Source organism: Pleurodeles waltl, chromosome 1_2 (genome assembly GCF_031143425.1).
Source record: "Pleurodeles waltl isolate 20211129_DDA chromosome 1_2, aPleWal1.hap1.20221129, whole genome shotgun sequence".
NCBI lineage: Eukaryota > Metazoa > Chordata > Amphibia > Caudata > Salamandridae > Pleurodeles > Pleurodeles waltl.
The window spans coordinates 774,406,724-774,420,933 of record NC_090437.1 but is presented as its reverse complement, the minus strand read 5'-3'; the positions used below and the strand labels follow the sequence as shown (position 1 = coordinate 774,420,933).

The following is a 14,210-nucleotide window of genomic DNA, read 5'->3' as shown; positions in this document are numbered from 1 at the left end:
GCAGTCCATTCTGTGAGGGCAGGCCACTGTCCTTTGAAATGTGTCAGGCTCTCCACCCATCCAGCCCAGGAAGACCCATTCAGTATGCAGATGTGTGGAGGTTAGACTGAGCACCCTGTGTTTGTGGTTGTCTGGTGAAATGCACAAGGGAACTGTAAACCAGCCCAGACATGGATTGGAGACAGGCTGTGAGGCAGAGAAGGATTTTAAGTGCAGAGAAATGCTCACTTTCTAAAAGTGGCACTTCTAAAATAGTAATTTAAAATCCAACCTCACCAGTCAGAAGGATTTTGTATTACCATTCTGCCCATACTAAATATGACCTGTCTACCTCTTTCTGTTCAGAACCTACCACTCAAACAGTGTATGAGGGTATTCCTAATGTTAGCCTATGAAAGAAGCAGGCCTCACAGCAGTGGAAAATGAATTTAGGAGTTTTCTACTACCAGGACATATACAACACACAGGTATATGTCCTGTTATTTACCTCTATAGCACCCTGCCCTGTGGGTTATCCACGGCCTACCTTAGGGGTGACTTATTAATAGAAAAAGGAGAGTTTCAGGCTTGGCAAGTACTTATAAATGCCAAGTCGAAGTGGCAGTGAAACTGCACACAGAGGCTTTGCAATGGCAGGCATGGTTAAGGGGATAGTTATGTGGGTGGCACAATCAGTGCTGCAGGCCCACTGGTAGCATTTAATTTATAGGCCCTGGGCACATACAGTGCACTTTACTAGAGACTTAAAAGTAAATTAAATATGTCCATTGAGTATGAGCTAATGTCAGCATGTTTTAAGGGTAAGAGCATATGCACTTTAGCGCTGGTCAGCAGTTTAAAATGGGTAGAGTCCTAAAACCAGCCAAATCAGTGTCAAAAAGTGGAGGGAGGCAGGCAAAAAGTTGGGGGTGACCACCCTAAGGCTGTCAAGTCTTACAAAATCCAAGAAGCAGGATATCTTAGGGAAGAAAAATGCTCTGCCAGCCTAGCATTGAAGTCAGTGAAACACTGCATGCTTTTGGGCGTTATTTCCATACCTTGTTAGATACCGTTGAACAAGTGCTGATGCAGGTACCGAAGAAGGCCCGGGCCATCCTCTCCCAAGATGTGAAGGACTGGAGAGATGCAGTGAAGTTCACTATTAGGTGTATTGGACACGACTGACTCGCTAAGGCTACTTTGATGGTAGCCTTAGTGCGCCATGCCTGGCTGAGAACATCTGGCTTTTTGGGGATGTCCAGGCCAACCTAATGGACATGCCCTTCAACGGGATTTGTCTCTTATGAGAAAAGGCAGATTCAGGGTTTGAGCACTTGAAGGACTCACAAGCTACATCCAGGTCCTTGGGCCTCTCAGTGACACCTCGCCCCCGTCTGCCTTGTACCCCTTTCGCGGCTATGGAAGGGGCGTGCCACCATGACAACACTATGGCAGCCATCATCCTGTGCAAGATTTGCAGGCCCGTGATGCTCCCTTTCATTGGAACTGGTTTGGACACAGTGCAGTTTCGGGCTTATCCTCCTGAGTAGTGAGTCAAGGATGTTTCAGCCTCTATTCTGGATTTCGGTGAGAGTGACTCCAAGGCTGCTGGGCCTCATGGACTCCTGCATCCTGCTGATGAATCTTGCGAGATGGCTTATGCGGGCTCTGCAGTGTGACCTGAAGTTCCAGAGAGTGCAGCAACAGGAGAATCTCTCAACATGGTCCAGATCTCACAGGGAATTGCAAATGGTCTGCAGTGGTGGCTGATGAACAGGGATTGGGTCAAAGGCAGACTCCTCTCTCTTCCCCAACCAGATCTGACAGTAGTGACAAATATGTCACTCCTAGGATTGGCGACCTTCTGTGAGGGGTGGCGATCATAGGACTCTGGTCACTGGCGGAATCCGGACTCCACCTCGACATGTTAGAGCTCCGTGTGGTTTCACCCCAGGCTGTCGTCTCGCTCCTTCAGATTATGGCAGACCTCATGCATGTGCTGGTGGGTTCACTGTAAGTGGGCCGAAGTCACACCTGACTCTTTCTTAGATGCTTCCTTTCAATGGAGCTCTTGTGTACACAGCACAATTTCAGGCTTATCCTCCTGAGCAGTGAGGGAAGGTTTGGGCCTGGCAAGTGGGTACACTTGCCAGGTAGACTTGGCAGTTTAAAAAACACACACGCAGCTCTGAGCCATGTTTACAGGGCTACCAAAGTGCGTGGCACAATCAGTGCTACAGGCCTACTAGGAGCATTTGATTTACAGGCCATAGGTACCTCTAGTGCACTTTACTAGGGACATACTAGTAAATCAAATATGACAAGCATGGAAAAGATAATTACACGTGTAATTCCACATAGGGAGCACTTGCACTTCAGCACTGGTCAGCAGTGGTAAAGTGCCCAGAGTAACAAAAACAGCAGAAACAGAGTCCAGCACACAGCATCAACCTGGGAAGTAGAAGCAAAATGTTAGGGGAGACCACACCAAGGATGCCAGGTCTAACACAATTCATAACTCAAATTTTACTTATTGGATTTTTGTTGTTCTGGTCTTGCTTTATTTATAAAATTAAGTTATTAACGTTCTTAAGTTATTCTTCTGACCTGGCATGGCATGGGATAGGATCCTTTTTTATGGTATTTTCACTGTTTTTACTGCTTAAAATGTTGCACAAATACTTTACACATTGCCTTCAAGTTAAACATGACTGCTCTCTGCAAAGCAAACTGACGGTGAGCACATGTTATTTTGGGGTTTGCTTGTGCCTTACCCTGACAAAAATTGAGGTTGCTGCTTGACCAGGGCTCACACCCAATCAACCAACAACCCAATTTCTCACATTGGTGGCAGCAGTGAGATAGTACTTGTGTTTGTAAAGTGTCATACAGTGATTTTGTGTACACTGCCATCACTATCTAACACCAATATGAATGTTATATTCTCCCTGATTGGCTTTTTGTTTCTCCAAACTCATCCACCTGTCTGTTTGTGTCTGTGAATTCACCCACAAAGTTGGAGCTAGCCATCCTGGAGAGCTACATTGTGACCCAGCTCAAGGAGTTTTGTCAGAAGAGAGGGCTGCCCACCAAAAGAAACACCAAGAAGGGGAAGATTCAAAAAGCCTTAGGAACATGGGCAGAGGCCCATCAATTGTCAGCTACTAAAGATGACTGAGGAAGGATCAGTGCAGGACCCATAGGAGGGTCTTGAACTGTGACTTTTTCAAGGAGGGGACAACAGGCTCCCAGAATTGGAGGTCACTTCACATGCAGGGAGCAGTGTGTCCCAGAGGAGCTGGCAGAGAGAAAGGTGGAGAGAGAGCACACTCTAGAGTTGGCTGACCTCAAAATGGAAGAAAAGAGATTGGCTATATAGGCTCAGCAAAAGAAATTGGCTCACGAACCAAGTGTTAAGGAGCTGGACCTCAAGGCTAGGTAGGCAGAGTCCAGCAATGATGGCAGCAGCATTTCATTAGTGCCCTCTGCAACAAAAGGGTCAATATTTCCTAAAGGTCTGGTGCCTGACTTTGTTGTGGGAGGTGACATTGACAAGTGGTTTGAGGCTTGTGAGATTGCCCAGCGAATGGACAAGATCCCAGAGGGAGATTTTGGGGCTAGTCTGTGGAGGTATATTTCTAGTGTGGGAAGGACACCCTACTAGCCCTAGAAAAGGAAGACAGAATGAGGTGTTCCCCAAAGAAGGAAGCCCTTGTCAGAAAGTATGGTCTAACCTCGGCAAACTATAGGGTGAAGGCTAGGGACGGTCAGAAGCTGGCCCACCTGACCTGAGTAGATTGTGTTGGTTAATTTACCAAGCCACTGGATGGCAGTGGAGTAAAGGATTACCGGGGGCTTAACAATCTGATTGCAAAAGAGTACATGTTCAGTCTTTGTTTTGAAGATCTGCACCAACACTTGATTGACAATAAGCTGTCTGACCCCAGGGATCTTTCTAAGGAGTTGGACCACTGGGTCAGCACTATGGTCTATAAGAAGGATCTGGAGGGAATCACCACAGGTTTGGGCAGAGTCCCTATCAGAAGAATGAGGGGAGAGATAACAACAAAAACAAGAAGTTCAGTGAAGTGCCCCAAACTACTTCCTCAGATCAGGATACCCATCCAGTAACCAGAAGAAGAAATGATGGTTCTCTGACAGTTAGTCTTCAGGGAAGGCACTCCTAAGTGTTATGAGTGTCAGGAGAAAGGACACTTAATTGGGGATGCCAAGTGTCCCAAGTAGGCACAGCCCCTACCAGTGGCAGTCACTGGGGCTGGCTAGAGTAGCGCTTGGGGGGGAGATGTCCCAGATAATGTTAAGGACGGAGTAGTGTTTACCGTAGTGTCCCTTGGTGACATACATATGGTGCAGAGGGCCATCATGCCTAGCAACATTACGAAATATAGGCATTGGGAGTAGAGGCTCTGAGAGATACTGGAGTCAGCATGACAACCAAACAGCTGTCATCTGGTTTCTTCAGAACAGAAAGTCCCTTATACATTGCACCAGGTTTTTGCAGCTGATATGTATGGGAGTCACTATCCAGTGACTCTGGTTCCTCTTCAATGGGGTAGGTTTCAGGTTCCTTGAGTGTAGCTGTGAATCCATCCATGCCTGTGGATTGTCAGCTTAGCAATGACCTGGATCATATCGCCTGGGAGGTGGTGGATCTCAGATACTATTTGGAGATGTTAGGGTTGCCTGAGTGAGTGTGCCTGACCAAACAGTACATGGCAGCCAGAGAGGGGAGTCAGGAGAACCTGGAGCCTAGATGAATGGCCCAGAAGCCTGCCAAGAAGAGGAGAGTGTAATCATCAGGCAGTTATGACCCTATTGTCTTTCTGCCAGATTTACCTGCCATTCCAACCCATCCACTTTATAAAGGGAAGCCAGAACTTTGGCAGTTAAAGATGGGGCAAATGTACAGTGGATGGAAGCCACTCCCAGGGATGAGCTATATGTGACTATGGAGGAAAATATTTCTAGGGTTAAGTACTTGCAGGTAAAAAGGTGGACCCAGAGCTTGGGATTTGAAGTGGGTACAATCAACCAATTGAAAGAGCAGCTGATGCAAAAACTGTCAGGGAAGAAGAAAGTATCATTATGTTACTGGGAGTTGTTGGATATTGTGGATGGTGATTTTAGTCTATTGGAGGAGCTCTGGGGAGGATACTTGCCAGAGATGCAGCTACAAGACCTATGGCAAACATCAATGTGCACATTATGTAGCCCTGTCAAACCCACTTTTTGAAAGGGGAATGATCTCTTTTCCCTCCGCAGAGCCTGCTGGATGCCATACAGAATCTTGAAGATGAGGGAAAGGGGAACAACTAAGGGCCTCATTCTGACCCTGGCGGTCCTAAACCGCCAGGGCCGCTGGCAACGGAAGCACCGCCAACTGGTTGGCGGTGCTTCAGTGCCCATTCTGACCGCGGCGGTAAAGCCGCAGTCAGAAAAGGGGATCCGGCGGTTTCCCGCCGGAGTACCCCTGGCAGGGCTGAACCTCCATGGCGGCGTTGCAAGCAGCGCCGCCATGGGGATTCCGACCCCCTTCCCGCCACCCTGTTTCTGGCGGTTTTTACCGCCAGGAACAGGATGGCGGGAACGGGTGTCGTGGGGCCCCGTAACAGGGCCCCAGCATGATTTTCACTGTCTGCTTAGCAGACAGTGAAAATCGCGACAGGTGCTACTGCACCCGTCGCACCCCTGCAACACCGCCGGCTCCATTCGAAGCCGGATTCTATGTTGCAGCGGCTTTCCCGCTGGGCCGGCGGGCGCTCCTTTGGCGGGCGCCCACCGGCCCAGCGGCAAAGCCAGAATGGCCGCCGCGGTCTTTTGACCGCGGAGCGGCCAAATGGCGGTGACCGCATGGCGGTCAGAATGACCGACTAAGTGCGCGAAATGTGGGCTACAGAAGGTGAACGATGTTCACATGTTCATGGAATGCCTGGTGAACTTTCAATTTTGGGGAAGATCACCACAATCGTTGTGGGAATAAACATTAAGGTAAGAATCAGCCTAATTCTTTTTGGGGCAGCAGGGGGCTGGTAAGACTGAGTGGCAAAATGAGCAAGTTGCTTTTTTATATGGTTTTACTGGCTCAAAGGTAAATATGCAGGAAGTGGGCAGCTGATGTCCCCCAATATAAGCCGACTGGCTTAATGCAGTTTCCTATGTGTCCAAAATGGGCTCTGCAGATGGGATCTCTAAGGCTTGTTACCCACTTTTACTGGCCTCAAATGATGAAGGCTTCAGATGCATTCTGCAGGTTCAGTCCTACCTGCCAGGCAGCCACCAGGAAGTCAGGAATGAAGCATAGTGCTCCCCTGCAGACTTTTCCTATCATTGCTACCCACTTTGAAAGGGTAGGCAGCAGCATCATTGGGCCTGTTGGACCATGCTTCCCTGTTCCTGGACGATATCCTTCTGAGGACAGTGATTGCACCTGCTGTGCACAGGGAACTAGTGGGTCTCTTTACCTGTGTGGGATTCCCAAAGGAGGTGGTGTCAGATCTTAGTAACAACTTCATGTCTGGGTACATGAAGACCATGCAGAAGGAGTGTGGGTTAAACTATAAGTTCTCCACTCCTTACCACAGTCAACTAATGGGCTTGTTGAAAGGTTCAACAGGGTCCTAAAAGACATAATAATGGGTCTGTCAGAACCCATGAGGTAAAAGTCCAACGTCTTATTGTCATACCTTTTGTTTGCCTATAGGGAGATACCACAGACGGGGGTTGGTGTCATCCCCTTTGAACTTCTGTATGGACACCAGTGAAAGAATCTCTCAGTTTGGTGAAGGAGGGCTGGGTGGAAGCTCCTGAGAAGGCCCCCAAGGATGTGGTCATCTACATGCTGGTACTCTGCAACCAGACAGCATGCTTCCTGAAATTCAACCAGGAGAATCTGGAAGCCAGCCAGGAGGACATGAAATGGTAGTATGACCAAAATACTACACTGGTTGAGTTTCAGAGTGGTCCGAAAGTGTGGGCAATGGAGCCCATAGAGCCCAGGGCCCTTCAAGACTGCTGGCCTGGGCCTTTTTTTGAGAAGAAGCAAAACAGTGATGTCACCTACTTGATGGACTTCTAGACACTCAGAAGCCCTTTGAGGGCCCTGCATGTCAATCACCCCAAGCCCTACTTTAAGAGGTCTGAGCTAACTATGCTCCTAGTCACTGATGATGGGATGAAAGGGGAGAGTGAGCCTCTCTCTGACCTCCCTTCTTCTAAGGAGCAGGATGTTTCAGTGGATGGTGTCAGCCTCTCCCCTAATCTGACAGAAGAGCAACAGGAAGACTGTTGCTAGTTGTTGGGTCAGTTTGCCTCTCTAGTATCCCTTACCCAGGGCTCACTACATGGTGCACCCATGATATAGATACATGGGACAGCCTGCCTGCGAAGACCAAAATTTACAGGTTGTCTGATGAGGTGAGAGCCACCATTAAGGAGGAAGTCTCCAAGATGCTGGAGTTAGGGGTTATTGAGCCCACAAACAGCCCTTGGTATAGCCCTGCAGTTTTGGTCCCAAAGGCTGCACCTCCAAGTGTATCTCCAGAACTTAGGTTCTGTGTAGACTACAATGGGCTCAATGTGGTCAATAAGACTGACACATACCCCATCCCTACAGCTTATGAGCTCATAGAACAGTTACAAGCTGCCAAGTTCCTCAGTACATTTGACTTAGTGTTGGGGTACTGCCAGATTACATTGACCACGGGGGTCTACCCTGGAAGGGCACTTCCAGTTCCTGGTAATGCTCTTTGGGTTGAAGAAATCTTCCAGAGCTTGGTAAACTGGGTCCTAGAAGAGTTGGGCAACTTCTATACTGCCTATCTGGATGACAGTGCAGTCTTCAGCTGTAGCTGGGAGGACCACCTGTTCCACCTCAAGGAAGTGCTTCAGTCTCTGCAGAGGACAGGACTGACTATCAAGGCCAGTAAGTGCCAGATAGAGCAGGAGTCAGTGGTCTACTTGGGTCACCAAGTCGGAGAAGGCAATGTCTGACCTCCCATGGCCAAGATTGAAACCATTCCGACTTGGGAACACCAAGATCCAGACAGCGATGAGGGCCTCACTGGCTACTACAGGAGATTCATCAAGCATTATGGCACCATTGTTGCACCCTTGACAGAGCTGACTTCCAAAAAGCAGTCACGTGATCTGGACAGAGGCATGCCAGAAAGCTTTTGACACCCTGAAGGAGGTCATATGCTCAAGATATGTGCTCAAGGCCTCTGACTTCTCCAAAGAAGTCATTGTACATTGTCGGAGCATGGCCTAGGGGCTGTGCTCTCAAGGCTTAATGAAGAGGGACTGAAACAACCTGCAGCTTTCCTCAGTAATAGGTTATTTCCCAGGGAACAGAGGTGGAGTGACATTGAGAGGGATGTCTTTGTTGTGGTCTGGGCACTGAAGAAGCTAAGACCATACCTGTGTGGTGTTCACTCCCAGGCACAGGCAGACCACAGGACTCTCCGATGGTTAATGCAGATGAAGGGTGAGAATCTCAAACTGTTAAGATGGTCTGTCTTCTTACAGGCAATGGACTCACAGGGGAACACATCCTTTAACAGACCACACCACTGCGGATGGTCTCTCCAGATTTGTCCACCTTAGTGAAGAGAACTCCCAAGGGGTTGTGTAGTTCTCTGCACTTTCAGCTGGAGTGGACACATGTTAGACCTGGCATCATTGGTGTGGTTCTCCCCTAACTTTTTTGCCTTCAGACCTCCTGTTTTTGCTGGTCTTCCGATTCTGCACACTTTGCCACTGCTAACCAGAAATAAAGTACCTGTGCTATTTCCCTAATTGGCACATTTAATTCACCTTTAAGTCCCTATTAAAGTGCTCATGGCCTGTGAATTAAATGCTATCAGTGGACCTGCAGCTCTGATTGTGCCCCCACTTTAGTAGCCCTTCAAACAAGTCTAAGGCTTGCCATAACAGAGCCTGTATGTGCAGTCTTAAACAGTCATGGCAACTTGGAAAAGCAACCCTTTTGCGAGGAACATACCTTCCTTTTTAGTACATATAAGTCGCCCCTAGAGTAGGCAATAGACAGCCCCAGGGGCAGGGTCAAAGTATTTAAAAGGTTGGACATGTACAATTACATTTTACATGTCCTAGTAGAGAAAAACTCTTACATTTGTTTTTCACTACTGCAAGGATAACATTAGAGTTGCCTTCCATCCTCTTATAAGTATAACTTTCTATAGGGAAGAAATAGATTTTCCAAGTTTTGTGTCTCTGGAGTCAAAATGGAAAATTATAACTTATGGTGAAGTTGAATTTTGAACTGCAGTTCTGAACATGCCATTTTTAGAAAGTTTGAATTTTCTTACTTGAGCCATTTGGTGCCCGTTGCCTATCTCTGCTCACATGCCTGGGTGAGGTGACAACTGATCTTTGTGTATTCCACCTAGCCAGTCACACAATGGGAGCTTAGATGTGGCCTGATGGATCTTTGATGGGCTATCCTGGGCAGGATCGGAGGGAGGACCTAGGTGCATCCACCTCACTTACACCTAAATAGGCTGTGTCCTGTCCACACAAAGGGCTGCTTAACCCCCTGTATTTAGTCTGGAGCCAGTGCAGAAAGTATAGGGACTCTTGTGCACTTCAAAGGCATGTCTTTGATGTCTCCCCCAATTCAAAGGCCCAACCGGGTATAAGTACTGGACCTCTAATACCACCACTCTAGTACATTTCAGGACCTGTGGATACTGTGCCAGGAAGAAGGACTGCTATGCTGCTGAAGGATTGTCACTCTGTTGGGCTGCTACTCTCCTAGACTCCTGCTGTACTGTGCTGACCTGCTGCCCTCTTCCCTGGAAGTGAGAAGGACTCGACCTGCATCTGTCCAACCCAGATCCCAGAATGACACCTGATCTGAAGTTTCAGGGAGAGAAAAGATTTCCAACCACTCTGCTCTCTGCACCTGGACTCTGCCATCTCTGAGGCTGCCCTGCCAAGTGGTGCCATCCCAATGTTGGACCCTGAACCTTGGTAGTGGGCCTAAGGTGTTTCCTTTAGCATAACCGATGCACCTTCTGCTGCAGGAACAGACATGCATTGCTGCTGCTGTGTGGAGCAGAACAACCTCATTGATGCTAATGCATGGGTTAGAACCGATGCAACAGGGTTGCATCACTGCTGAACCTCGCATCTTGGGACCAATGCATCGCCTTTGGAACTGCCACGGCACGATGCTTCTCTGGCACAAGCTCCTTGCATCTCCCCTCAACAGCAGCCACAATGACGAACCTCTGCATTGCAGCTTCAGTGCTCATCAGAATCAATGCATTGTCTTGACTGTGCCACGCATCCTCGACACCAGCCTTCACATTGCAAGCCCCGTCAACAGAATCCTCAGCTTTAATGCATCAGGGTCTTACACTGCAGCCTCACCGAATCTCAGCTGCATGAAGCATCTCTGTTTCAGATCCATGCAACGCTCCGCAACCAGGAGTTAAGGTACTTTGGTCCAGTGGACCTAGCTGGGTCCCTGGAGCCGGCCCGTGCTCTATTGCTGTCAGCCTGAACGTTTGACTTTGTCCAATTCCAGCTCGACCAGATATTTCCAGTTCAAACTTCTTGCTTCTAAGCTCTATTTTACTCTTTATTCTTTAAAAATTCATAACTCAAGTTCTACTTATTGGATATTTGTTGTTTTAGTCTTGTTTTATTTATTACATTATTTCCTAACCTGGTGTGGGATCCTTTTAATGTGGTGTTTTTCACTGTGTTGCTGTTTTACTATTTGAAGTGTTGCACACATACTTTACACATTACCTTCAAGTTAACCCTGACTGCTCTGTGCCAAGCTCCTAGAGGGTGTGTACAGGTTATTTTGGGGTTTGCTTTTGCCTTACTCTGACAACAATCATTGTTGCTTCTTGACCAGGGCTCACACCCTAGTCAGTTTCCAGATATATGTAAATTTTTACAAACAGAGTCATAAACCCTTATGCATACCCACTGGTATGCAGACAATCTCATCTACATTTGCAGACATAAATATTTTGTCATGTTTGAATATACATGAGGTTGTTTTTCAATATATAAATATATTGTTATACCACTATAGAAAGCATGAAGACCACCATGTCAAGGTACAGGGACCTAGCCTATAATCACATTCACATAATCTGACATAAATGTATTTTCATACAAAGAAGCACACAACCCCTATACAGAGGCTCATATAAATATATGTACATACATGTTATCGTTATCTATGTACTACAACACACATGAAATGTAAAGCAAAAAAGTACACTTATTGGCATATACATAACAAAATATGTGAGTGGTGCATAACACTGCAGTCACCATAAGAAATTTGAAATGTATTTTTCTTTGCCATTTGTCCATTTTGTGCTCCATCTAGGACGGTTTTGGTGGATAGTTAAACAAATCAGGTAAATCCAATGTACAGTTAGGAGTCAAGCACATGTGGGATGACCATAACCAAAAGTATGCCCTTTATTGCACATCCATTAAATTACCCTTTCAGGATCTTCTGGCATCGAGCAACGCACAATAATGGAGAACATCTTATTTGTCAGGCACTGACACCGTTTCCAATGAATATGGAAAAGTGGAAGCTTTGAATGTTCAAGATGAGTCACTATATCATGAAGCATTTCATAGCTTGTGATGATTTAACTAGTCTGTTGCACCACGCAAAGGTCAGGGAGAGCAGATCATTAGCCTTGAGAGTCATGAACGTGTTAATTAGACCCAGTCAGCAATGCTTTTCCTGTTGAGTGAAATTTGCAAAAAATGTGAAAGATGTAGTTGGACCATATCAAAATGCCTGAGGAGAGATATGAGCTACAGATTTCTTCTGGGCCACAGTGGGCTTATATCTGTCAAGAGACAATCAGGTTCATTTCAGCATTTTACAGAGAAAAAACAAATTTGCCCTGAGGTGAACATTGCCATGCTGGTTGGCTCCCAACACTATGGATTGGCAACCCACTGAGAGGTGGAAAAATGGGTATACAAAGGCCATATTGCAGATTGCCTTTCCCTTCGGGACCATCAACAAGGAGTATAAGGGATTGTACGTTGGAGGTGCCACTGTAACCTCAACAGTTGTTCTCCATAACAAAAATGATGGCTGAGGCATTAACAACCTGGATATGAATCTATCCCTAGCTGTCAGAATCACCAGCAGGAACTTCCACCCCCTCAATTTTGAGAGTTCCCCATCTATCTAGTACAGTGGTTTACGACAGGGGTATATCAGGAAGTCTCCTTCCCCCATTCAAATGTTCTATATCTCCCCAACGTTATGTATCACGTCTAATGGTTTATGTATGCAATTATGTTTCAAGTATGTTTTGAATGTATTTGCTTCATCAAGAAAGATTTTTCTGTGCTCTCCGGTAGAAGTGTAGGCTTGAGTTCTGGACTGCACCTGCTTTCTGGATGTGTAGGAAGTGTGTGGGGTTTTGTGTTTCTTCCCAAGAAACGTAGGGGCAGATTTAAGAGCCCCTTGTGCCACCTTAGCGATCCATAGAGTGATATTTTTGATGCAAAGTTGGTGCTAAAATGGCATTTTCCCCATTCCATATTTACAAAGTGGTGCAAAGCATGCATTGCACCACTTTGTAACCCTTTGCGCCACACTATGCCTGCACCAGGCATAATGTATGCAAGGGGGGGGGGGGTTCAAATTAGGTCTGACGTAAGAGTGCAGGATGTTACAGTTAATATGTTTACTCCAGGGGAGGTATCCTTTACTATTTTACATCACATGAATTCCCATATTAAAGTGGTGCACTAACCTGACTTGCCTTCACATCCAAAGTTATGATTAGCCCATTTCCTTTGAGCTTATGAAACTATGCCAGAGGATTACAGACCGCATGAACGGCACAATTTTTGATTTCCCTCAAGAAGCCTTTTAAACCAGTTTTGATGACTACGATCGCACAATGGGTGATATGAGTCTTACAAGAAGCAAGTATTTGCACATCTCCCTTTGGGGCCCATTCTCCCAGAGGGGTTATGGCATCTAAAGCCTTCTCTCTTAGTGGTAGACTGGAAGATATCCTTAGAGCTGATGACTGGTCATTGGATGCCACTTTTAAGACCTTTTATTTTAAACTGACGACTGGCATGACTTCTCTGGTTGTCGACCAGCTTAAACTAGCATAATCTGAGCCTCTGGTCCTGACATAGGATGCAAAATTTCCTAGCAATTGTGAAGAAAAGTTTCAATTCTATTAAGGACACAGAGGTGAGGATTATCCAGCCTGTCTGGGCACACCCCTCACACTTCCGGTGTTTGGAAGTCTTCAGTGTTGGATAAGTATTTTATGAATTTACTGTGACTTTGAAGGAGTAAGTGTGAGTATAAGTATTAATCTTTGCAAATTATATTTCACAGTTTTGCTATATTGTTCAATGTGTTTTATTTACTGTGTGTAGTTGTGTACTGATGTTGATTTACATTGGAAGGAGTTGTCCAAAGGAGAGAAATAATTTTTCTCTATCATTTCTATTTCTTAGGTTCGGACCAGCAGCAGGAATTTTGACAATGCAGCGGAAATCTGCATGTTCGCTCAAAAGAGGAAGTGCTGTTCCTTGATGCTGCATTTATTGGGATGTTCTCTGTGGTTGTTGTTATAAACTACTGCAAAGACTGATGGAAATTTGTAGTATTTTCATTGTGTTTTAAGGCTGTGGAGTGGAACAGGTAAATGAGTTTACGTAATCCTCGCCTCCTTGTCCTTAATAGGAATACAATTTCCTTCACTGTTGCTAGGAAATTTACAATCAGCTACACTTCAAATACCAGAATCAAATGACAGATATGTAGGCTGCCAATCATGTGGAACAACGACAACCCACGGATTGTCTATGGTTATACGTGGAGTTCTTTGATACAATGATGAAAAGCTTTTGTAGAAATCACGATTTGCAGCAAACTGACTGAGGCGATCTTCCTTGCGAATAAAATGCTTGTTTCGCTTCTGTTGAATAAATGAGATGTGTGCGCCGCAAGTACTATTTCTGGTTTTGACCTACAACATGACTAACCGTTCAGTGAGTAATTTGCTTTAGTCACAGGTCATGTGGAAGATAAGACATATTTTCTGAATCACTGAATAAGAAGTTCAGTAATAACGTCTCTAAGAATTCTGTCGGGAAGCAAGTATACAAAGTGACACAAAATACACAGACACGCTGAAATCAAACTGAGGGGGGCATGT

The 14,210-nt window shown here is 46.1% G+C and overlaps 1 long non-coding RNA gene across 1 annotated transcript in view; it reads left to right on the top strand.

Moving 5' to 3' along the window:
• The window catches only part of LOC138295843 (uncharacterized), a 132,211-nt gene extending 118,500 nt beyond the window's left edge, over positions 1-13,711 (top strand). Inside the window, exon 2 of the long non-coding RNA XR_011203699.1 lies at positions 13,507-13,711. This is a non-coding gene — a long non-coding RNA (uncharacterized lncRNA). The remainder of the gene's footprint in view (positions 1-13,506) is intronic.
• The last annotated feature ends 499 nt before the right edge of the window (positions 13,712-14,210 follow it).